The 24,896-nt window shown below is 46.9% G+C and overlaps 2 long non-coding RNA genes across 2 annotated transcripts in view; one reads left to right on the forward strand and one right to left on the reverse strand.

Annotated features, from left to right (window-relative positions):
* The window catches only part of LOC120408130, a 70,649-nt gene that overhangs the window by 33,676 nt on the left and 12,077 nt on the right, over positions 1-24,896 (forward strand). The gene's annotated exons all lie outside the window — the stretch shown is intronic.
* Positions 17,230-20,487, reverse strand: LOC120408128. Its single transcript, XR_005600435.1, has 3 exons — positions 20,405-20,487; positions 20,170-20,271; positions 17,230-18,178 (listed from the first exon to the last, which is right to left on the reverse strand). It is a non-coding gene; the product is annotated as an uncharacterized LOC120408128 (long non-coding RNA).

Raw genomic sequence — 24,896 nt, forward strand, 5'->3', positions numbered from 1 at the left:
TAAAGATCAGTTAAATAATTGTCTCTAATCTCTGAGAAATCAATGCTAAATTCAACTTTAAGGCAGTTCTACCTGCTTACTCTAAAGTTAATGAAGTTGAACTTGCTTACACCTTTGCTGACTTTGTCCTTCATTGTCAAAATGTAATGTTCTGCAAATTCTCAGGCTAAATTTAGGAATCATTCTCAGCAATGTTTGTTGTTTTTGACATAGAATATCACAGTCAATCATTAGTCAAGGCTTGTTAATTTGAGAACTTTGACCAGATTTTATTATTGCTGGCACACATATCAACATTCATATTAAGGTTGTCTAAGCATTTCCATTTTGAAGGGCATTTTCTGATGCTTATAGCTTTGTCAAAATTTTACCTTTCAGGCTGAATTTTTCCAGATTTAGTCTCTGCCTGAGGGCAGGACCGCCCAGAGGATTCCGGGGGCCCGGGGTCTTCGGCGGCGGGGGGCCCTTCCGTTCCGGGACCCGCCGCCAAAGTGTCCCGAAGACCCACGGCAGGAGCCCCCCGCCGCGGGTCTTCGGGGCACTTCGGCGGCGGGTCCCGGAACAGATGGGGCCCCGGCCGCGAAAGACTGGGCTGTGCTTCGGCGGAGGCGGGTCCCACTTCTCCCCGCCCCCACCCCCAGCTTCGCCCGCCCAGCCCCGGCCCCGGCCCCTCCCGGCCGCGGCCCCGGCTTCGCCCGCCCGGCCAGCCCCGGCCCCGCCCCGGCTTCGCCCGCTGGCCCGCCCTCCCGGCCTCTCCTGCCCGCCCTCCCGGCTGCGGCCCCGGCCCCAGCGTCTCCCGCCCACCCAGCCCAGGCCCCGGCTACGCCCGCCCTCCCGGCCGCGGCCCCGGATTCTCCGCCCGCCCTCCCGGCTGCAGCCCCGGCGTCTCCCGCCCACCCAGCCCCTCCCGGCCGCGGCCCCACTCCCGGCTTCGCCCGCCCTCCCGGCCGGGGCCCCGGCTTCTCCGCCCGCCCTCCCAGCCGCGGCCCAACTCACAGCTTCGCCCGCCCTCCCGGCCGCGGCCCCACTCGCGGCTTCGTCCTCCCGGCCGCGGCCGCGGCTTCTCCCGGCCGCCCGCCCCGCCGCGGCCCCGCCCCCGGCGTCGCCCGCGCTCCCGGCCGCGGCCCCGGCTTCTCCCGGCCGCGGCCCCACCCCGGCTTCGCCCGCCCTCCCGGCCGCGGCCCTGGCTTCGCCCGCCCGCCCTCCCGGCTACGGCCCAGGCCTCAGCGTCTCCCGCCCACCCAGCCCCGCCCGCCCGGCCGCGGCCCCGGCTTCGCCCGCCCGGCCCGCCGCGGCCCCGGCTTCGCCCGCCGCGGCCCCGGCCCCGGCTTCGCCCGCCCACCCGGCCGCGGCCCCGGCTTCTCCCAGCCACGGCCCCACTCCCGGCTTCTGCCCGCCCTCCCGGCCGCGGCTTCTCCCGCCCGCCCTCCCGGCTACGGCCCAGGCCTCAGCGTCTCCCGCCCACCCAGCCCCGGCCCTCCCGGCCGCGGCCCCGGCTTCGCCCGCCCTCCCAGCCGCGGCCCCGGCGGCTCCCGGCTGCAGCCCCCCTCCCGGCGTCGCCCGCCCGCCCGGCCGCGGCCCCGGCCCTCCCACCCACCCAGCCCTCCCGGTCGCGGCCCCACTCCCGGCTTCGCCCGCCCTCCCGGCCGCGGCCCCGGCTTATCCCGGCCGCCCTCCCGGCTGCGGCCCCACTCCCGGCTTCGCCCTCCCTCCCGGCCGCGGCCCCACTCCCGGCTTCGCCCGCCCTCCCGGCCGCGGCCCCGGCTTCTCCCGGCCGCGGCCCCGGCTTCTCCCGGCCGCCCTCCCGGCTGCGGCCCCACTCCCGGCTTCGCCCGCCCTCCCGGCCGCGGCCCCGGCCCCGGCGTCTCCGCCCGCCCTCCCGGCCGTGGCCCCACTCCCAGCTTCGCCCGCCCGCCCTCCCGGCTGCGGCACCGGCCCCGGCGTCTCCCGCCCACCCCGCCCCTCCCGGCCGCGGCCCCTCTCCCGGCTTCGCCCGCCCTCCCGGCCGCGGCCCAACTCCCCGCTTCGCCCGCCCTCCCGGCCGCGGCCCCGGCTTCAACCGCCCGCCCTCCCGGCTGCGGCCCCGGCCTCAGCGTCTCCGCCCACCCAGCCCCGGCCCCCTCCCGGCCGCGGCCCCGGCTTCGCCCGCCCTCCCGGCTGCGGCCCCACTCCCGGCTTCGCCCGCCCTCCCGGCCGCGGCCCCACTCCCGGCTTCTCCCGGCCGCGGCCCCGGCTTCGCCCGCCCTCCCGGCCGCGGCCCTGGCTTCTCCCGCCCGTCCTCCCCGCTACGGCCCCACTCCCGGCTTCTCCCGCCCTCCCGGCCGCGGCCCTGGCTTCTCCCGCCCGCCCTCCCGGCTGCGGCCCAGGCCTCAGCGTCTCCCGCCCACCCAGCCCCGGCCCTCCCGGCTGCGGCCCCGGCTTCGCCCGCCCTCCCGGCCGCGGCCCCGGCTTCTCCCGGCCGCCCTCCCGGCTGCGGCCCCACTCCCGGCTTCGCCCACCCTCCCGGCCGGGGCCCCGGCTTCTCCCGGCCGCGGCCCACTCCCGGCTTCGCCCGCCCTCCCGGCCGCGGCCCTGGCTTCTCCCGCCCGCCCTCCCGGCTACGGCCCAGGCCTCAGCGTCTCCCGCCCACCCAGCCTCGGGCCGGCTTCAACCGCCCGCCCTCCCGGCTGCGGCCCCGGCTTCGCCCGGCTGCAGCCCCACTCCCGGCTTCGCCCACCCTCCCGGCCGCGGCCCCACTCCCGGCTTCTCCCGCCCGCCCTCCCGGATTCTGCGGCCCGGCCCCGGCGTCTCCCGCCCACCCAGCCCTCCCGGCCGCGGCCCCACCCCGGCTTCGCCTGCCCTCCCGGCCGCGGCCCCGGCTTCTCCCGGCCGCGGCCCCACTCCCGGCTTCGCCCGCCCGCCCTCCCGGCTGCGGCCCCGGCCCCGGCGTCTCCCGCCCACCCAGCCCCCTCCTCCCGGCCGCGGCCCCACTCCCAGCTTCGCCCGCCCTCCCGGCCGCGGCCCCGGCTTCAACCGCCCGCCCTCCCGGCTGCGGCCCGGCCCCAGCGTCTTCCGCCCACCCAGCCCCGGCCCTCCCGGCCGGGGCCCCGGCTTCGCCCGCCCGCCCAGCCGCGGCCCGGGCTTCTCCCGGCTGCAGCCCCACTCCCGGCTGCGCCCGCCGTCCCGGCCGCGGCCCCGGCGTCGCCCGCCCGCCCTCCCGGCCGCGGCCCCACTCCCGGCTTCGCCCGCCCTCCCGGCCGCCGCCCCACTCCCGGCTTCGCCCGCCCTCCCGGCCGCGGCCCCGGCTTCTCCGCCCGCCCTCCCAGCCGCGGCCCCGGCTTCTCCCGGCTGCAGCCCCGGCCGGGCTTCGCCCGCCCTCCCGGCCGCGGCCCCAGCGTCTCCGCCCGCCCTCCCGGCTGCGGCCCCGGCCCCGGCGTCTCGCCCGCCCTCCCGGCCGCGGCCCCACTCCCGGCTTCTCCGCCCGCCCTCCCGGCCGCGGCCCTCCCGGCTTCTCCCGGCCGCGGCCCTGCTTCTCCCGGCTTCGCCCGCCCTCCCGGCCGCGGCCCCGGCTTCTCCCGGCCGCCGCCCCGGCTTCGCCCCCCCTCCCGGCCGCCGCCCCGGCTGCCCCCGCCCGCCCTCCCGGCCGCGGCCCCACTCCCGGCTTCGCCCGCCCTCCCGGCCGCGGCCCTGGCGTCTCCGCCCGCCCTCCCGGCCGCGGCCCCACTCCCGGCTTCTCCCGCCCGCGGCCCCACTCCCGGCTTCTCCCGGCCGCGGCGTCTCCCGCCCTCCCGGCCGCGGCCCCGGCTTCGCCCGCCCGCCCTCCCGGCCGCGGCCCCACTCCCGGCTTCGCCCGCCCTCCCGGCCGCGGCCCCACTCCCGGCTTCGCCCGCCCCCCCGGCCTCGGCCCCTTACCGAGCGCGTCACCGGCGGGGCCTGAGCTCCGTCCCGCTCAGAACCGCGTGCTGAGGGGGCGGGGCTGTGAGCTCCGGGCCGAGCGGAGGCAGCTGCCCCGCCCCCTGACCACGCCGCTCTGAGCGGGGCGGGGCTCAGGCCCCGTTGGAGCTCCCAGCCCCGCCCCCTCACCCCGCGGATCGGTGCGGGGCTCAGGGGCTCGGCCGGAGTCTCGGCGCTTGATGCGCTGACGCTCCAGGAGAGGGGCGGAGGCGGGAGCCTCCGCTCCTCTTGGGGGCCCCTGCGGAGCCCGGGGCCCGGGGCAAATTGCCCCCTTTGCCCCCCCCCTCTGGGCGGCCCTGCCTGAGGGTGACTTTTTTTTTAAGTTTGAGCAAAACCAATGTAGCCATTATTGAGTATCAAGAGACTAGGGGAGACAGTACACTTTTTCCATTAATGTAAAAAAAACAAACAAACAAAGCACCCTTTTTCCTGAACAGTTCCAGTGTCTCAGTGGGAACTGTAGAAACTTGAGATTTGGCACAAACTTGAAATTTGGCACAGAGTTAGTGCCTAGGTCAGAAGTACTTTGGACATTTACACTTTTTAAAATATGATTTTCCATCATTCTGTTGGCACTGCCTATACAAAAGTAAAGCAAGTGAGATTTTCAATCTCAGAAGGTATGTTTGGAATGAAGCATTGTGCTCTCACTATCCATAATGACCAGGGCACAGATTAAGAAGGGATATGGCATATAACAGTACAGCCTACTACCATTTCTCCCATGAGGCTATCTTATGTTTCAGAATTTTAGCTTTTCATTTTAAAAAGAAAGTTTCTTGCCTTCTGTGCACATGTAGCATTTGAAAAATTCTTTGTTTTTAAGAGTTTGTAAGAGAACAGTACAATTTATGGGGCAATTTGTACTCCCCTTTACACAAGTGTAAATCCACAGTCATACTAGGTTTCCAAAAAAGTAACAGAAAACAGGATCTGGTCCTTCTACAAAGAACCCTCTTGTGTGTACAAAAAACAGAGAAATCGTTAAACAAAAACCCAAGAAATTGACACGGTCAATTGCCCAGTAGAAAGGCATCTTTAACTAAAGGTCAAACAAAACTGTACTGGAAATCTTAGGCACATAGTTGCTGAAGACATGGGGTGAAATCCTGGCCCCACTAAAGTCAATGGCAAAACTACCAATGATTCAAATCAGGCTAGAATGTCATCCATCCTCAGAGTTTATGTTTAAGAGCCTTGCATAGAACCCAGGATCATATAACCAAAGAAACAAAAACAAAAAGAAAAAAAGCATTTAAAATTTATAAAGAAAAAGGGGATAGAACTTATAAAAGAGAAATAATATACCAACAAAATTTGGTAGATATTTGGAGATGGAATAATCCTTTAGGAAAATATTATCATTTAAATACCTCAGGGATTGATCATAGTATCAATGTTTTAAAATTTTCTAATACCCTGAGGAACAAAACCTCACATACTAACACTGGAACTGTGGCATCAGCAGAACATGTGCCCATATAGCTAACGTAAGCTAGGACCAGGAAATACTTTCATATGAAACTTTGCAGAAATTATAGTTTATTTTAGGAAGATGCCCATTTTAAATATGTAATAAAGAGAATCCCATGTATACTTTATTTTAAAAGTGTAAATTGTGTACAAATGTAAGAGAATACTTAAGAATCCAGATGTAAGCTTCAAGTTAAACTTTTACAGTATCTTTAGATTCTCTACCATTTCAAAAAGCCCAAATAAAATTACCACTTTATAAAACAAATATTTAGGACATGCCAGTAAATCTAGAGTTCTTCCAGCAAATCAGTTTAAAAAGAGCCATTTTTATAATTATAAATATAGTCTTCAAAACAGTGCAGGAGAATTTTTAATTGAAACCAAAAGATTTTCTGCAAAGGTTTCAGAATTGGTAATTCTTCACAGAGAATGAAGACCAGGTAAAACTAATTGAGAACATTTCAAAATAGCTGTTGAAACTAAAACTCCTATATTTGGATGACTACCAAACAGAAACCCTAAACAGAGAAAGAACACAGAAAAATTTAAAGTTCTCTATGGACTTTAAATGGAGGGAAATCCCCAGAATCTACTAACTGTTTTACAACAGATTATTATAAAATGTTTAAAAGACTTAATATTCACACATGGGAAATCCTTAAAATGAGTCTAAACGATGGAATGCCACATTGCAGTTATACCAATTAAGAGCTGCATATAGAGAGGTACACATAAGAAGCCATTTACAATGCACAATGAAAAGTGTATTCGTCCTACAAAACCCAGAACACCACAGGATACTCTTAAGAGCCATCTTTTGGCACCTAATCTATTTACTTACATGCACACACGTTTTATAGCACCTGAGAAACAATACCTAAACCTGGTGTGACCCTGAAAAGACTTTTGGGAAACTGGCAGTTTAATTCATGAGCCACAAATGATGACTCACCTGTGTATATATTTTTACCTGCTTTAACCACTCAATAACTTTTATTTCCTTTTCTTAGCTAATAAACCATTAATTAGTTTACTATAGAATTGGCTGCCAGTATTGTCTTTGGTGTAAGATCTAGAATTGATCTGGGGTAAGTGACTAGTCTTTTGGGACTGGGAGCAAGCTAAATGGGATGTGGTTTTTGGTTTAAGTGACCTTTTGGCAAGATAGACTGAAGAGTCTAAGGCTACGTCTACACTACGGGATTATTCCGAATTTGCATAAACCGGTTTTGTAAAACAGAATTTATAAAATCGGGTGGAGCGCGGCCATACTAAGCACATTAAATCGGTGGTGTGCGTCCATGGTCCGTGGCTAGCGTCGATTTCTGGAGCGTTGCACTGTGGGTAGCTATTCCCTAGCTATCCCATAGTTCCCGCAGCCTCCCCCGCCCCTTGGAACTTCCGGGTTGAGATCCCAGTGCCTGATGGGGCAAAAATCATTGTCGCGGGTGGTTCTGGGTAAATGTCGTCAGTCACTCCTTCGTCTGGGAAAGCAACGGCAGACAAGCATTTTGTGCCTTTTTCCCCTGGATTGCCCTGGCAGATGCCATAGCATGGCAATCATGGAGCTTGTTTTGCCGTTTGTGACTCTCACCGTATGTGTACTAGATGCCGCTCACAGAGGCGATTCAGCAGCGCTACACAGAAGCATGCTTTTGCTTTTGCATGACAGCAGAGATGGTTACTAGCCATATTGCACCATCCAAACCCTTCCATAAATTGGAACTGAGGATGATCATGGCTACCAGTCCTTTTGTACCATTTGCTGCTAGTGCCCCTGGCCGATCAGCCAGGGGCGCAAAAGCCAAGATTGGTTACTAGCCATATTGCACCTTCCATCTTTTTGTACCATTTGCTGCTGTCATAAGTACCCCTGGCCGATCAGCCAGAGGCGCAAAAGCAAAAATTGGTAATGACTCCCTGAGTCAATCCCTCCTTTTTGGTATCTAAAAATAGAATCAGTGCTGCCTAATATAGGCAAGTGTACTAGAGAACCACCGTATCATAGAACCAGAGAGCACAGCTCCTCTGTGTCAGAGCCTGCAGAAATTATGATCTGTATGCTATTCACAGGGGGTGCTCCTGTAACAACCCCACCTGTTGATTCCGTTCTTCCCCCAGCCTTTCTTGGCTACCGTAGCATTGTCCCCCCACTTGTGTGATGAATTAATAAAGAATGCAGGAATAAGACACACTGACTTGTTAGTGAGAAATGAGTGGAAGGCAGCCTCCAGCTGCTATGATAGTCCAGACAGGACATTAAGCAGTGTGTAGGAGAGAAGCCCAGCATCCCACTGCTAGTCCAGGGGCAACTGAATCTTTTCTTTACACATGAAGGGTGGGGGCTGATGGAGCTCAGCCCCCTGTTGCTATGATGAGGATGGTTACCAGCCATATTGCACCATCCATCCACCAGAAAAAATTAGGGCCAATAGGCTGATGACGAGGACGGTTACCAGTCCTTTTGTACCATCAGCTGAGGCTGATGATGAGGATGGATTTCCATCTTATTGTACCATCAGCTGAGGCTGATGATGAGGATGGATTTCCATCATATTGTACCATCAGCCGCCCATGGCGGGGGGGGGGGAGCAAGGATGTTGGTGTTGAGTGCTGCACTATCGCGTCTATCTGCAGCATTCAGTAAAGATAGGGTGACATGTAAAAGAGTCAGAGGATTGTTTTACCTTTCGCTTCTGGGGGTGGGTGGGGGGTGGGTGAGTAGATTGCCAAGCTATGCCCTGACCCGCGGACACTGTGTTTGACCCTAGAAGCATTTGGAGCTCAGCCAAGAATGCAAATACTTTTCGGAGGCTGCAGGAACTGTGGGATAGCTTCAGTCCTCCAGTCCATGAGCAACCATTTGATTCTTTGGCTTTCCGTTACGCTTGTCACGCTGCAGTGCGCTGAGTCCCTGCTATGGCGTCTGTCTGGAGATTTTTAAAAAAGGATTCTGAATTTCATCTTCTGTAACGGAGCGCTGATAGAATGGATTTGCCTGCCCTTACAGCGATCACATCCGCATGGTCCATGCGGGAGCTCTTTTTTTATTTTGATTTCGGACTGCATCGCCACCCGTGCTGATCGGAGCTCCACGCTGGGCAAACAGGAAATATTCAAAAGTTCGCGGGGCTTTTCCTGTTTACCTGACCACTGCATTCGAGTTCAGATTGCGGTCCAGAGCGGTCACTGGTGCACTGTGGGATAGCTCCCGGAGGCCAATACCGTCGATCAGCGTCCACACTAACCCTAATCCGATATGTTAATACCGATACTAGCGCATTCCTCTCGTTAGGGAGGAGTACAGAAACCGGTTTAAAGAGCCATTAAAATCGATATAAGGTGCCTCCTAGTGTGGACGGTTTTGGCGTTAAATCGGTTTTACGCTCCTAAAACCGATTTAAACGCCTAGTGTAGACCAGGCCTAAGGGGACTGTCTGTGCCTCCATGGCAAGACTGGTACAGTGATCTCAGAGTTCACATGTGTTACTGGCTTGGTGAAATCTAATTATAGAACACACCACCAGCTTGGGGTGTCTGCCGGTCTGTTTCTGACAGTCTGCTCTGAGGTAGGCATTCACAGTTGTGAGCCACTCCAGACAGCGTGGAAAAAGGCATCTATTACATACTTCCTATAGACTCATTTAACTGTTTAATACAGGTGCCAAGATTACTGCAAAGGCTAGGGCAAACCAATTTGGTCAGAATACTTCCACACATGGAAGTGCACCAATTCCATAGCAAGTCAAGCCACTGGAAAAATTAAGACTATTCTTAGTCAGTTATTCAGAATATCAACACCGACCAGCAATACTAATGGGTTCTTAAAAAGCATTCAATCAATTAAAAATGATCATGATAGCCCTAAGAATAGCCAACCAAATGAAGAAACAATAAGAATCAGAAAGGTATATAAAATTGTGCTGTATACAGATGACTTCCTTATTTTCATCACATCAAGAGAAAAAATAAAAAACCTGAAGCTGATATGGAGTCCAATAACTTTGATACCTAATCAGGCAAACCCTTGCAAAGGAATGAAATCTTTGCAAGGATCCTTTGATAGAGATCTCTGTTCATTATCCTGTTGGGGCATGGAATATGATCCACGCAGAAAAAAACCTGGATCCTGCCTCCAAACCTAGTGGGTCTACAGGGCTATCCTGTACCTTAGGTCCATTTGAGCTATGCTACCAGGGACTCCCCTGGACTGCCACAAAGTCCCTGTGGACATCTTCACATAAGATAACACAACCTCATGACCAAACATTTGGTCCTCTGGTGTTCATATGAAACTCATGTTTTATTGCATCTTAAACGGAGTTAATTCTACTTGTCTGTAATGTCCCAAATAATTAAAAGTTAAATTTACAGTGCAAATGGTAAGCTTGACAATGGTTTATTAATACTTGACTTCACTCACTAGTTGTAAATTTCTGAGGTTCTTTTAATTTTTTTTTCAGGGCTGAAGCTAATATTTTCTATTTATGTATTTTGTTTATTTAATAAGAATATTTATATCTGGTAAGCTCTCAATAGATCAGTAGTGCTAACCCCAGTACAAACATAAAATGTTTAATATAAATTTATTGTCAATTTGCTTGAATCTGATGCATAGTCAAATACAGTAAATTACATGTTATATAGGTTTATGACTCACTCTGTGATAAGTGTGTGTTTAAAACAGTTAGATTTTTCGGGGGGAGAGAAGGTCACATGCTGCTCATAAATAATCACTAAATGAAGCTTACAGAATGAACAGTGAGGATAGATTGTTGGAGTGGAAAATTAGAGAATGGTGGGAGCTGATGATAATGGGTGGAAAGGTAGATGGTGGGAGCAGATAATGAGGTTGGGGGAGGAAATCAGGGTGTCTTGCGGATTAATTAGTTAATGATTGTAAAGTGCTTTGAACATGAAAAGTGCTTTATAAGTGGTAACTACTAATATTAATCAATTTCAAGTTGGCAATCTATTTTCCTTATAACTCACTGCATTGAGCAGTTCCTCCCCATATCAGCAGCCATGCCTTTAAGACCATTCATAGTCGAACATGTCATCAGCTTCTTAACTGCTATGCAAGACGAAGTCGAAATGTAGAGTATCACTAGAGAACCGAAGGTACTGCAAAGATTCTTTGAAAATAAGAGAACTCAGACAATAATGCTAGCAACTGAGCCATTAAGAAAGATAAGACAGTCCTCAGAGAGCTAGAGGTTATTTCAAAATCTTTGCAAAGTGACCCTCTGGGTAGAGATGGCTCTATGAAGACAGATACACAAGCAATTTGCAAGAAACAAAGAAGCCAGATCAGTCAGAAAAGACAGCTATTATTCACTTCTGTGCTGTTATGTTACACAACTGGGTAATAGTTACTACAGAGTCAAACATTTTTGTCATAGAGTAATTGCCCAGGTTTTAATTGGGCAAGTGGTTTGCATATACATCTTTTTAGATTTGGGGGTTATTGGTTCTCAATGTTGTAGTTTTATACAACAATCAGCATTTCCCAAATTGTGGGCTATTGACCAATTAGCAGAGCATTTTCTGAAAGGCTGCAAATAGCTGGCAAGTTACCTATTGCTAATTCCTGTTCCTTGTTGTCAGATGCTTTAACAAGTGTCTTTAAAAAAAAAAAAAGGGAGTCTAGACTCTCAGAGAAGCATAAGAAGGAACCTGATAATCAGTGCATAGCTAATTGCTGCAGCTGGAAGGGGGATGTTGCACGATTGGAAATGGAATCTAAGAATCATAGAATCAGTCATAGACTTTAAGGTCAGAAGGGACCATTATGATCGTCTAGTCTGATCTGCACAATGCAGGTCACAGAATCTCACCTTCCCACTCCTGTAACAAACCCCTAACCTATATCTGAACTATATAAGTCCTCAAATCGTGGTTTAAAGACTTCAAGGTGCAGAGAATCCTCCAGCAAGTGACCCGTGGCCTATGCTGCAGAAGAAGGCCCCAAAACCCCAGGGCCTCTGCCAATCTGCCCTGGGGGAAAATTCTTTCCAGGCCCCAAATATGGTGATCAGCTAAACCCTGAGCATCGTGGGCAAGACTCACCAGACAGACACCCAGGAAAGAATCCTCTATAGTAACTCTGATCCCACCCCATCTAACATCCCAGCACAGGCCATTGGGCATATTTACCTGCTAATAGTCAAAGATCAATTCATTGCCAAAATTATGCTATCCATCATACCATCCCCTCCATAAACTTATCAAGCTTAGTCTTGAAGCCGGATATGTCTTTTGCCCCCACTGCTCCCCTTGGAAGGCTGTTCCAGAACTTCACTCCTCTGGTGGTTAGAAACCTTCATCTAATTTCAAGTCTAAACTTCCTGATGGCCAGTTTATATCCATTTGTTCTCATGTCCACATTGGTACTGAACTTAAATAATTCCTCTTCCTCCCTGGTATTTATCCCTCTGATATATTTATAGAGAGCAATCGTATCTCCCCTCAACCTTCTTTTGGTTAGGCTAAACAAGCCAAGCTCTTTCAGTCTCCTTTCATAGGACAGGTTTTCCATTCCTTGGATCATGCTAGTAACTCTTCTCTGTACCTGTTCCAGTTTGAATTCATCCTTCTTAAACATGGGAGACCAGAACTGCACACAGTATTCCAGATGAGGTCTCACCTGTGCCTTGTATAATGGTACTAACACCTCCTTATCTCTACTGGAAATACCTTGTCTGATGCATCCCAAGACCACATTAGCTTTTTTCACAGCCATATCACATTGGCAGCTCATAGTCATCCTGTGATTAACCAATACTCCGAGGTCCTTCTCCTCTGTTACTTCCAAGTGATGCGTACCCAGTTTATAACCCAAATTCTTGTTATTAATCCCTAAATGCATGACCTTTCCCTTTTCACTATTACATTTTATCCTATTACTATTACTCCAGTTTACAAGGTGATCCAGATCTTCCTGTCTGATATCCTAGTCCTTCTCTGTATTGGCAGTACCTCCCAGCTTTGTGTCATCCGCAAACTTTATTAGCACATTCCCACTTTTTTGTGCCAAGGTCAGTAATAAAAAGATTAAATAAGATTGGTCCCAAAACCGATCCTTGAGGAACTCCACTAGTAACCTCCTTCCAGCCTGACAATTCATCGTTCAGTGTGACCCGTTGTAGTCTCCCCTTTAACCAGTTTCTTATCCACCTTTCAATTTTCATGTTGATCCCCATCTTTTCCAATTTAGCTAATAATTCCCCATGTGGAATTGTATTAAATGCCTTACTGAAATCGAGGTAAATTAGATCCACTGCATTTCCTTTGTCTAAAAAATCTGTTACCTTCTCAAAAAAGGAGATCAGGTTGGTTTGGCACGATCTCCGTTTTGTAAAACCCTGTTGTATTTTTGTCCCAATTACCATTGACCTCAATGTCCTTAACTACTTTCTCCTTCAAATTTTTTTCCAAGACCTTGCATACTACAGATGTCAAACTGTAGTTACCTGGATCACTTTTTTTTTTAAATCTTATTTTTTCTTAAAAATAGGAACTATGTTAGCCATTCTCCAGTCATACGGCACAACCGCTGAGTTTGCAGATTCATTAAAAATTGTTGCAAATGGGCTTGCAATTTCATGTGCCAGTTCCTTTAATATTCTTGGATGAAGATTACCTGGGGCCCCCGATTTAGTCCCATTAAGCTGTTCAAGTTTGGCTTCTATTTCAGCCGTGGTAATATCTACCTCCATATCCTCATTCCCATTTGTCATCCTACCATTATCCCTAAGGTCCTCATTAAAGACTGAGGCAAAGTATTTGTTTAGATATTAGGCCATGCCTAAATTATCCTTAACTTCCACTCAATCCTCAGTGTTTAGCGGCCCCACTTCTTCTCTCTTTGTTTTCTTCTTTTATTTATATGGCTATAGAACCTTTTACTATTGATTTGAATTCCCTTTGCAAGGTCCGACTCTACATGGCTTTTGGCCTTTCTCACTTTATCCCTACATGTTCTGACCTCAATAAAGTAGCTTTCCTTGCTAATCCTTCCCATTTTCCACTCCTTGTAGGCTGCCTCCAGAATTTTTGCCACCCCTAGCAGCAAAAAAAAAAAAAGAAGCCGCGATTGATGGCACTTCGGCAGCAGCTCCAACGCCGCTGCTTCATTCTTTGGCAGCAATTCGGTGGCAGGTCCTTCCTTCCGAGATGGACTGAGGGACCCACCGCCGAAGAGCCGGACGTGCCGCCCCTTTCTGTTGGCCACTCCAATCACCTGCTTGCTGCGCTGGTGCCTGGAGCCAGCCCTGCCTCCTCTGCCTTTAGAGCCACAAGTTGTTCAGTCCAATCCACTTCCCTATCTACTTTCCTTAACATTTTAAAAATCAAAACATTTCTAAATCAAAAGCCCTAGTCACAGATCTATTTTTGTTCATCCTGGCATTTATTTTGAACTGAATTATCTCAAAACCGCTTGTTTGAGAGGCGAGTTGATCCACAGGACCATAACTCCATTAATATGTGCATTTGTGCAATGGTGGCTAAATACTGTTCTTGTTTTTCTTATGTTGAGATCTGGGTGTGACGTTGCACCCCACAATGCTTTATAGAAATATGCTTATTCCAGTTATGTCATATTTACACTCTCTTATGTTGTATGCTAGATATGCCATGTAACATATCTTTGGAAAGGTTATGTTCTTCTGCATGTATTCATCCCATTTGTATGCATGTATCATTTTCATATCTGAAGTTATGAGTGTTGGCGCTATGCTTGTATTTAAAGTGTTTACTGTAGAAAGCATCTAAGGCAGATTTGGGCAAAATAGTGTGAAGGGGTTATTCAAGTAATTGGAAGTACTTTTCTAACAATGAACCTTGATGGACGCCATCCACATCTGAGCTTTCCTGGGAACATCCTGTAGAAAACTGAGTCATGCATGGACATGTGACTCCAAAACTCCATTTTGTAGTTGGATTCTACACAGGGGGAAAGCGGGGTTTCCACCCACAAGAGAGACTATATATGCCCTGGGAAAACCCCTCCATTTTGTCTTCAGATGGCTCAAGAGATAGTCTCTCCACCCCCAAAGAGATGCCTGAAAGAAACTGGAACAAAGGACTGTAACTACACGGGTGTGAGTGATTGCTGGACCCAGACTAGAAGAAGGCTAGTCTGTCAAATACGCTTATTGGAACATCTCTGAGGGTGAGATTTACCCGCATTAGGCTTAGACTTACGTATTTTTGTTTTATTTTGCTTGGTAGTTTACTTTGTTCGGTTATTAACTGGAACCACTTAAATCTTATTTTGTATTTAATAAAAATCACTTTTTACTTATTAATTAACCCAGAGTAAGTATTTATACCCAGGGCACAAACAGCTGTGCATCTCTCTCTCTATCAGTGTTATAGAGAGCAAACAATTTATGAGTTTACCCTGTATAAACTTAATACAGGGTAAAACAGATTTATTTAGGGTTTGGACCCCATTGGGAGCTGGGTATCTGAGTGCTGGAGACAGGATCACTTCTTAAGCTGTTTTCAGTTTAGCCTGCAGCTTGCGGGGGACATGGTTCAGACTTAGATCTGTGTTTGCAGCAGGCAAGCGTGTCTGGCTCAAACAAGACAGGGTACTGAAGTCCCATGCTGGCAGGGAAAATGGGCTCAGAGGTAGTCCCAGCACATCAGGTGGCAGTCCCAAAGGGGTTTCTGTGACCCAACCCAACACACTGGGTATCATTTTTAATGATAAAGATATAGGATATGGCTGCAGTTAATCTATACTTGATATGTAATATGACAATCTGCCAAAAACAGGCAAAATAGCAACTTAGGGGCATCTTTTCTTTTTATTCTCCTCTCTTGCAGGTTTGAAGTAGGTTCTTCATAAGCATGGAGTTTCTGCTCCAATGAGCTGCCTCAGCATGAATTCTGTTGATAATGTTCATAAATCTACTGAATGTTGCTAGACCATGAAGAGAATGAAGTAAATCCTTTTCTTCAGCAAGTCTAAATGATTTTTTCTTTAATTTTTGCTTTTTGTCATTTAAGACAGACCCAGAACTGCTAAATGTTGAAAACAACATCTGATTAAAGTTATCATACTTTAATGTTCAGAAAGAACAATGCTTAAATTAGAGCCAGAGTGCTAAATCCTCTGAGCTCAGCCACCAGATCTGATGGATTCTCTCAGCTGCAATACATAATTGTTCTTCCAGCTGCCCCAACAGAGATGTGCCAAGGCAAACAGCTCTCCAAAAGGGATATGGCAACCTAAAGACACTTTCAGTTTTCATCCTCCTTTCCTAATATTGGCTGAAATAAGACCCAACTCAGACACAAAAAAGTCTTCCACCCCATGGTGGGAAAAAACAAACAGATGAACATTAGGCTTTGCAATTTGAGAGATCCATCAGTCAAAACAAGTGAGATGCTCTACACATTTCACAAAAATACTGCACTATGTTTTTGAACACTGATATCTTGATGACCAAACAAGATTTGGTGGTGCGTCCAGCAAAGGAGTTACACATTTACCTAAATATATATATTTTTTAAATATTGTGTAAGGTGATGCTATGAAAGAGCCATTCAGATTAACTCATATAACCATATTTTTTCAGCAAAAGACAAATATTTTGTTTCATGGTCTGATCATTATAGCCTAAAGCATCTTCTGTATATACTTGGTTGTGGGGGTGGGAAAGAATGGGAGCCTTTTATTTAAGTAGCAACTGAAATACTGCACCTTGTTAGCCCTGTTAGTTAGTTTTATTCCATTTCCTCCTCATTACAGAGTTATACCTTCTGTATATTTATTAGTGTACTCTCTAGCCTAGCTCTGAGTGTGTGAAAGGACTGGCCTGGCCTTCCACATTTTTATTGGGAGATTATTCCATGATCAAATAGATCTCACTGACAGGAATTTTTTCCTAAAATTCATTTTGAATTTCCTTTATATTCCATCTCAACATTCTTAGTTATGCCCCTTTACAAACGTAAATAATTCCTCCTTTTACTGATGTTCTTACCCTTCAAATATTTGTAGAGTAACATATCTCCACCCATAACTATACTTTTCATCCATGTCCAACCAAGCTATATATATTTAGTAGTTTTAATCTTCCCTCACATACAGGGGAGTACAGAGAGGGACCATTGCCTTCTCGCTCCATGCTCTGATGATACGTCTGTTTAGTCAGTCCAAACTTGTTAACTGATGCTTAATTTGCCCTCCACTATTTACTCTAGGTCTCTTTCAGTATTAGTGCTTACTAATATGTACATCCCTCCCATTGAATGCCCATATTTTTCTCTACCTTGGACTTTGTGTGTCACATTTTGGACTTTCAATTTTTTTTTTCCTGCCCATACTTCTCACCTCCCCAGATCTGTATAGTATCTCTCAGTCATCCCTGATATTCACAACTGCCCCTATTTTAGTATGAACGCTCTATTCCAACCAGGTCATTAATAATACGCTGAGACTTTACACCAGTCTCTGTTGCATTGACTAGACCTCTCCCTCAATTCAATATATTGCTGATCATCATAACCCCCTTTGACTAATCAATCAGTCCCATTAACAGTCCCTGCATCCAAGATAAATTTGAATTAGTTGAGTACTGTATAAAATTTCATGCAACACTATCAAATGCTTCCATTAGATTTATATTTTTATAGTGTCTATTGAATATTAATATACAGTATGATCGTAAACACGATTACATAACTGATTTTTTAAATGTATACAAGGTATGGATTTAATAAAAATATATTTTAGTGTGTGTATACACACAAACACACAAACCCAACATACCCACACAGAACCTTATATAAGGTTGCCTCAGTATGTGCTTCACTGATAATTAAGATTACCCTAACACTTCCCATTAACTTTGCCAAGTTTTAACAGTTAAGACTGAAAGTTTCACGCTTGATCTCTGCCTGTACAATTTTAAATGTTTCAGCCCAAACCATTCAGCCTGCTCCCAGAGAGGTCAGGGGAATATATATATTTTAAAGTCAGAATATTTTTAACAAGTTCTACCACCTACATGATTGGAATTTGGCTGCTAAATAGTCTCTAGGTCAGTAAGGTTTTGGCTCAGCTTCTGAGAAATCATCATTTATACAAGTTCAAGACTGGTCCCTTAATTCTCTGAATAATCCAAGCTTCGAATGTTCCCAAACCTCACTGAGGGGTCTCAACTAGCCAGCCACCTTGCTTGCCAAAATACCCTTTGGCCTAGTGGAAGGTACACTGGGTTGGAGACTTGTCTTTATCCATTGGCTGGTGAGAATTCTATACACTTCACAATGTCAGTGCTGGCACAGCAGGAATAGAACACAGATTTCTAGTATGGTGAACCCGAATCTTATACACTTAACCATGTTGCCTTTCAGAAAAAAATTGCCAAATCTATGTGCTTAGCTATTCTGTAACCACAAGACCACACTGCTCTCCCAAAGTCAAGACTAGAAGCCAGGATTTGTGATGTCAGCAATGGCCCATGAGGAATACACTGATTTAGTCCCTTTTTAATCTTCTCCTGGCCTCTCAAGGTGAGAGTAACAAAGAAGGGAAAGCATACATTGGATGGTCTGACAATTAGCTACGCCATTCTACTAGGTACAATACCAAGATCACTATTCTGGTGGCCCAAATGGCTTAATGCTTATGCTACAATTTTTTGAGGCATTCAACCAGGTGATTGAATACAGAGATGACTGCAGAGACAACTTTTTCTGGGATACCTCTCAGCCTTGAAATTTGCTCCCTCCTTGGTCCAAAATGTGCCTAATTTAAGCAAATGGGAAGTAAAAGTAAGGCAGTCACTAACGTAATTTGAATTAATTCAGTGTTGCATAAGTATTGGGTTAACTGAGAAACACAATCTTAAATTATATTCAGCTAGTGAATTAACTTTTACCTAATGGCATTTTATTCGCTTGCCAGCAGAGCCTTTTCTATAAGCTAATTCAGCTGAGCCTGAATAATTTTGGTGGGGGCAATGATTAGAGGATACTGTGGTCCTGACCCCTTGAGCTTATCCAGGCACAGATAAACCTCTGTACCTCCAGCATCCTCTAATCCTTGCCCCCATGGTCCTCACAAGAGGAAGCTCTGTTGCAGTGACACAGAGATTTGCCTGCCTGGTTTGGCTTGCAGGATCAAGTCCTGGAACTGTCCTACTTAGGTTGTTTTTAGGCACATTAGAAGATAAAAATCTCTGCATTTGTACCAATGTTGCCAATAATTCACATTTCAAATACAGCACAATAAATGACAGCATTTACATGTATTATAACAAGTTGTTCATAGTCATATAATATATGTTAAAGCCCAATTAACCTTTTAAGTCAAATGGATTGTTTTTTAAAAATGTTTGCTTTCCTTGTTTGCTATAAATATTCATTTAAATACATAAAATATACTAAGCAGCATTTCATCTGAATCTTATCACACAAAGTTATTGAAGCATGAGGACTATATAAGCAGTGAAGCAGAAGACCATGCTATTACATGGATAAATGCTCTAGAGTTACTGAAGCAACACAAAAACAATCACAGGAACATGGCTTTCTGAAGCCTGCTAAGCAACTCATTTGGTGAAAAACTATAAATAGGAAGAAGCCATTTGCCAGAAAAGAGCTCTTAATACATACCAGGCTATGCAGTGCATACTAATACCCTGAAATATTAAAAGCAATGGTTAATTGCTTTGGATAAAATGCAGGTGCTGGAAATTCCAGTTTATTGGCTATTTGCTTAAAACCAATTCTGCTGCTCTGATGTCTGAGACAATCACAAGCAATTCAAGAGTTAAAGATGGTTAACTATTGTGTAGGTGCACCTGGATGCTTGTAGAAAACAATGTTTTTTATATGGTCAAACAAAGTGGAAATAATAGTTCCTGACTCATTCTACCAACAAAACCACTGTTACCTGAAGGTGAGTTACATATCCAGTGGCCTACAAAGCAATCTGGAAAATGAATAATTACTGGACATTGTATAACCAATTATTTTTGGTTCAGCTTCACTAGCTGATAAACTGGAGTTTCCAACATCTGCATTTTATCCAAAGCAATTAACGGTTGCTTTTTTTATTTCAGGGTATTAGTATACACCACATAGCCTGGTACAGTATGTCACTGGTATATATATATTTTACATGTATGGACTATCAATCTGTCAGACAGTTACAGGATGCTTGTCTGCCTAAACTGGAGTTCTTGATTGACTCAAGTTACAACACACTTGATTGCCAATTAACTCAAATTAGCTAACATGCCTGTAACTGCTGGTCTAACCACTCCACAAACCTTTGTTCCAGGATACAATGGAAATATCTTCTCTGCCCAGTACAGCTTGTCAGAAAAAGCTTTGCAGAACAGTTTTTCCTTAGAATTTTTCAACTTGTAGAATTCTAAACCTTCCATGGGACAATATCACTTCTGATGAAATTCCACCAAAAACCAGGCAGATTTTCTAGTTTCCCCACTCCACATTTCAGGGTTCACATCTCCTTGGTAGCCAGACTTCCCAGAGTACATCTACACTGCAGCTGAGAGTGAACCAGCCAGCCTGAGTAGATTGACTCATGCTAGCACATTCACACAGTAGTGCAGACACTGCAGTACCAGTAGATGTTTGAGCTTGCTACCCAAGTCCACCCTACCCCCTGGGTCCAGCTCAGGTGGCCAGCCCGATCCTCTGCCAGTGCCACAAACAGTTAATTTTAGCATGCTAGCATGAATCCCACTAAAACCAGTCTGTCTACCTCACCTGGGAAGCTTGCTTCCAGCTTCAGTGTGGACATACTCCTGGGCTCCTAGTTCCTCGGCATCCTGCCAGGTGACTGTCTCAGAGCCAGGACTCCCAGTCAACCTGGACAGAAGAGTAATTCAATTTTGTGGAAAACATTGAGATGTTTCAGTTTTGTTCCAAGCTATAACTACACCAAATTTTAAAATCTCAAAATCCTCTGCAACACATAACTACTCTTCACTGCCCAGCTCACCTGAAGAGTTAACCCAGATCTGAACACCAGGTTAGCCTAGCTCAGGTGTGAGCAGCTATGTTGCAAAGCCACACTTGAGTTACTGGAACCCAAGTTTTTTAGGCATTACTTCACTCAGCACGGCAAGGCCTAAGTCCCATTTTCCAAAGTAACTTAGGCACGTAGGCCCAGATCCTCCAATGGACTTAGACGGTGTGTCTCAGAGTCAGAGCACCTAATTTTTAGGTACCTAGAGAAATCACAGGAAGCAACACTGTAATTCACAAATTCTGAATTAGGCACCAGGAGAGATAGGTGCCTTACACTGCAATCCACAATGCCAACACACTACACACACTAGGTGGGTAGTTGCCAACCAGAAGGTGTGTTGTAAACCCTGTCCCTCTCATGGGAACAGGCACATAAGGCCAGGCTGCGGGGAGGCACCTTGCTCTGCTTACAATCCACAAACTGGGGGAAGATAGGTAATTAAACACCTAAGTAGCATGTAGGACCTGAAACTAAAGTGCCAGGGGAGGGGGGACATTGAGGAGAAGTACTTCCCTTATAACCTTTGGCCTAGTGGGCAAGGTACTCACCTATGATGTGGAAGAGTCACAGTTCAAGTTACCCCTCCTCCTGAAGGAGAGGGGGAATCTAAACAGGAAACGACCACCTCTCAGGTGAGCCACCCAACCCTAGGCTATAGATTGATTACAACTCTTTCACTGATCCAATTAATATTTAATTATTCAATTATTTAAAATGCAATAGGAGAGACTGAGGAAACCCCACATCATACTCTAGTAGTTAGGGCTCTTACCTGAGGTGTAGCCAATCCCAGTTCAAATTCCTACTTCCTCTCAAGAGCAGTGAGGACTTAAACTGGGGCTCTCCCACATCCCAGATAAGTATCTAGGCCAGTGTTTCCTCACACAGGGGGGCCTGACCCAAAAGAGAGTCGCAAGACTAATGTAGGGAGGTCATGAGAGTGGTTACTTGTATCAGGGTGCACAGCTTTGAAGACAACACCACTGCCAACAGCAGCACATAAGTAAGGGTGCCATGGTATGGGCGGAAGGGGGTTGTCACAGCCTGAAATATTTTCAAAGGGGGTCCCAGCAAAAAAGTTTGAGAAACCCGATCTAGGCTAAAGGTTATAAGGAAGCTTTTCACACAAAACAATGGGGAGCTGTGGAGTGGGGACTTACATGATGGGCCCAATCCAATAGGCAACTTCAGAGAATGCCTACTGGATCACATCCCCACATGCCTATCTTTCCCAGTTTATGAATCGCTCTGGTGCTTAGGGTGGAGATAAGTGTCCAGCTGCCTATCGTGAGGCTGCAGCGCACATACCCAGAGGAAGTAATTTAGGCACCTACAGAAGTAGGTGGCAGCCAAGCAAAAGTTTTGTGGATCACAGTGATGCCTAAAAATGGGACTTAAGTACCTTCACGGATCCCACCCTTAGGAGACTAAGTTACTTTAGAAAATAGGACTTAGTCATCCAAGTTACCTGGACTTTGCAACACTGAGCACAGCTATGCCTACAAAACTTAAAAAGCTGGGCCTGAACCCAGGCCCACACTGGTGCTACACTCACCTGTCCACATCACTAGGACTTCTGGGGTCATATCCCATGAGTCATAGCACTGCAGTAAAGCTGAGCTGCTATATGATTCTTTCCCAATCATGGTAAAAACTTGTCCTTCCTGGGCCAATGGGGGAATTGTGGGAAGGCATTGGAGGACTATCAGCACTCAGGTGGCTTAGCCTACATCCACAATACATGGGGGAGGGGGAAGAGGGCTCCCAGCCCAAGTGAAAGTCTTACTCAGGCTTTAGCCTATATCTCCGAATAGGCTAGCTACCCTGGTGTAAAGCACCACCACAATCAGGTAAGAGGACTGGATGTGTGAATAGGAGCTGGCTTAGGGGCAACACCTGAGCAAGAGCCAAGTTAACAAGCCCAGTGCTATATCTATATTAGACTTTTTTTACCTAGAGTTAATGGATTGGCAGTTAACTAGAGACACTTCACCTGTTTGTAAAAGCTATTGTGGAACACATTTGTTCCCAGCTACAAGTGGTTTTTGTTTTTTTCCATTATGCTAGGCTGATGGGTGGGACAAAGAATAAACATTTGCAGCATTGATCAAATGGGCAAAAGTACCAACAAACATCTGGGGAGGTGATAAGACTGGTATTTACAATTGTGTTAATTAGCTTAAATTAATTGTCAGTCAAAGAACTCAAGTCATAACACAACCAAAAACTAATTTAGACAAGAACCACTGTTGTTTAAGGACTTTTTTTCCCTTCCAGACTTTATTTATTCACTTGATCTTAACAAATTCAGCCTATTAGTATCTGCATGTAAAAGGACCCTTTAAAGGAGTAATCGCTCTTTCCCATAAGCCACTCCAAAATACAAAAATGTGGAATGCAATCCCAATGCTGTACAATATATATGTATAGTGTAATTCAGTCAAAGAAGAGTTAGGCCTGGTCTACACTGGGGGGGGGTGTCGAACTAAGGTACGCAAGTTCAGATACGCGAATAGCGTAGCTGAACTCGAACTACCTTAGTTCGAACTACTCACCCGTCCAGACGCCGCGGGATCGAAGTCCGCGGCTCCCCCGTCGACTCTGCCACCGCCGTTCACGATGGTGGAGTTCCGGAGTCGACGGGAGCGCGTTCGGAGTTCGAACTATCACGTCTTAGACGCGATAGTTCGAACTCCGAGAAGTCGAACTCTACGCGTCGACCTGGCAGGTAAGTATAGACCTACCCTTAGAGACCACTTTTCTAACCTTTCCTCCAAATATCAAACTGGACTGCATCTCATTAGGGGCAACTGACCTGTAGTAATTCATTTTCATAATCATCAAAAAACCCAACCCAGACATTTTTGCATTTTAGGACAACAGCTAAGCAACCACAAAAATATCTACTACTTCCCACACTGTAACTTAAAAGGAGCCAAACCAACTGACAAAAAATATGGCAAAAAGAAATCTGCTCCAGGGTTGAGATCTTGTATGTCAGGTTTTGCTTAGAGCAAATTTTCAGAGCTGAGTGATAAACCCGTCAAAAAAAGAGGGTTTACAGTGGAAATGCTGACAGAATTTTAACTAGCGCAGCAGGAACGTGCCGCTATAATAACCTACTTTTTTTGATTGCATATATTTTTAATGATTATTTTTTCTGCATGCCAATCTAACCGGAGGTACTAAAATAGTTAGAAAAAAAATGTGTTATCTAGAACGTTGCTGTCCTCTAGTGGCTACAGAGAACTAGTACAGTAATTATATACTGTATTTGCTCTCAAAGGTTTTTCACCCAGATTCCAATGACCAATTGTGTATGGTTAGCCTACTGCAAAAATTTATAAGCCTAAAATCTGAATGAAGTTTCCTAAATGATGGGTTTGAATAAACAAAGGATGAATGCTTCAGTATGCAAACTTAACAGAAAGTATCACTAATTTATGTTGTGTGACTATATATTGACTCTATTCCAGAGAACCTGTAATATAGTCTATAGATTAAAAACAAAAAACCAGCAGCTCCTCAGAGATATCTAACTATCATTCTCTCTGCAGAGTTATTTCCATTACAAAGGCTGCAAGGTTAGATTTGATTTGCAGCCAGAATTGCAGTGATAGAAAATCATTTGGAATTGATTGCTACAAAAGGCTGAACAACTCCATACGGTCTGAGGTTTGATTTGATTGTAAAAATAAAAAAAAATCACAAGTGCTATAGTATTGGTTAGATATGTACAGATTTGTGAAACTCAAGCGAGAAAAAAAATCAAATCATGAAAATATGTAATTTATAGAATTTTACAAAGGGCAAAAAAAATGACAGGATAAATTGGTAACTACTATATTTGTATTAATGGAAATTAATGGCCATAATTTACAAAGAAGAGCAAATAATGGTTAAACTCTGATCATGCAAATCCAGTTATGTGCGTGTGTTTGCAGCATGGGAGGCATTGATAAGGCCCTCAGTATCAAATATGTTAATAAAAGGTTTATATATATTTGTTAAATGCAAGACTATTGCCTTAAACCTGAAAATTCTCCATCTGCAACATTCCCACTGGTTTCAATGGGAGTCCAATTGGGCCTGATATTTTGGATGATTAAAGGTAAATAAGTGCTGAACATGTAGTGATGTTTAATACCTTATGATGTATCTGATACAGAGACTAAAATATTATTTTTTTTAAAAAATATGCAGAATTTTTAATGAAAAACCATGATCCAGCCGCAGGGTTTCTTTAAAAAAAACAACAACATATACATATCAAAAAAGTTCCCAAAGTCTATATATTAAGCTGTTTGAGTGATCTTACCTCTGCCTTTCCATACTTTCCACTGTTTCTGAGGGGGAAAGGGGGGTGTTTTTAAGTTTCATTTATTTACTTAAATTTAACCTTTTACTTAGGATCTGTCAATAATGGAAAAAGGTTTACAAATTTACTACATTAATGTACTTA

Source organism: Mauremys reevesii, linkage group 6 (assembly GCF_016161935.1).
Source record: "Mauremys reevesii isolate NIE-2019 linkage group 6, ASM1616193v1, whole genome shotgun sequence".
Taxonomy (NCBI): domain Eukaryota; kingdom Metazoa; phylum Chordata; order Testudines; family Geoemydidae; genus Mauremys; species Mauremys reevesii.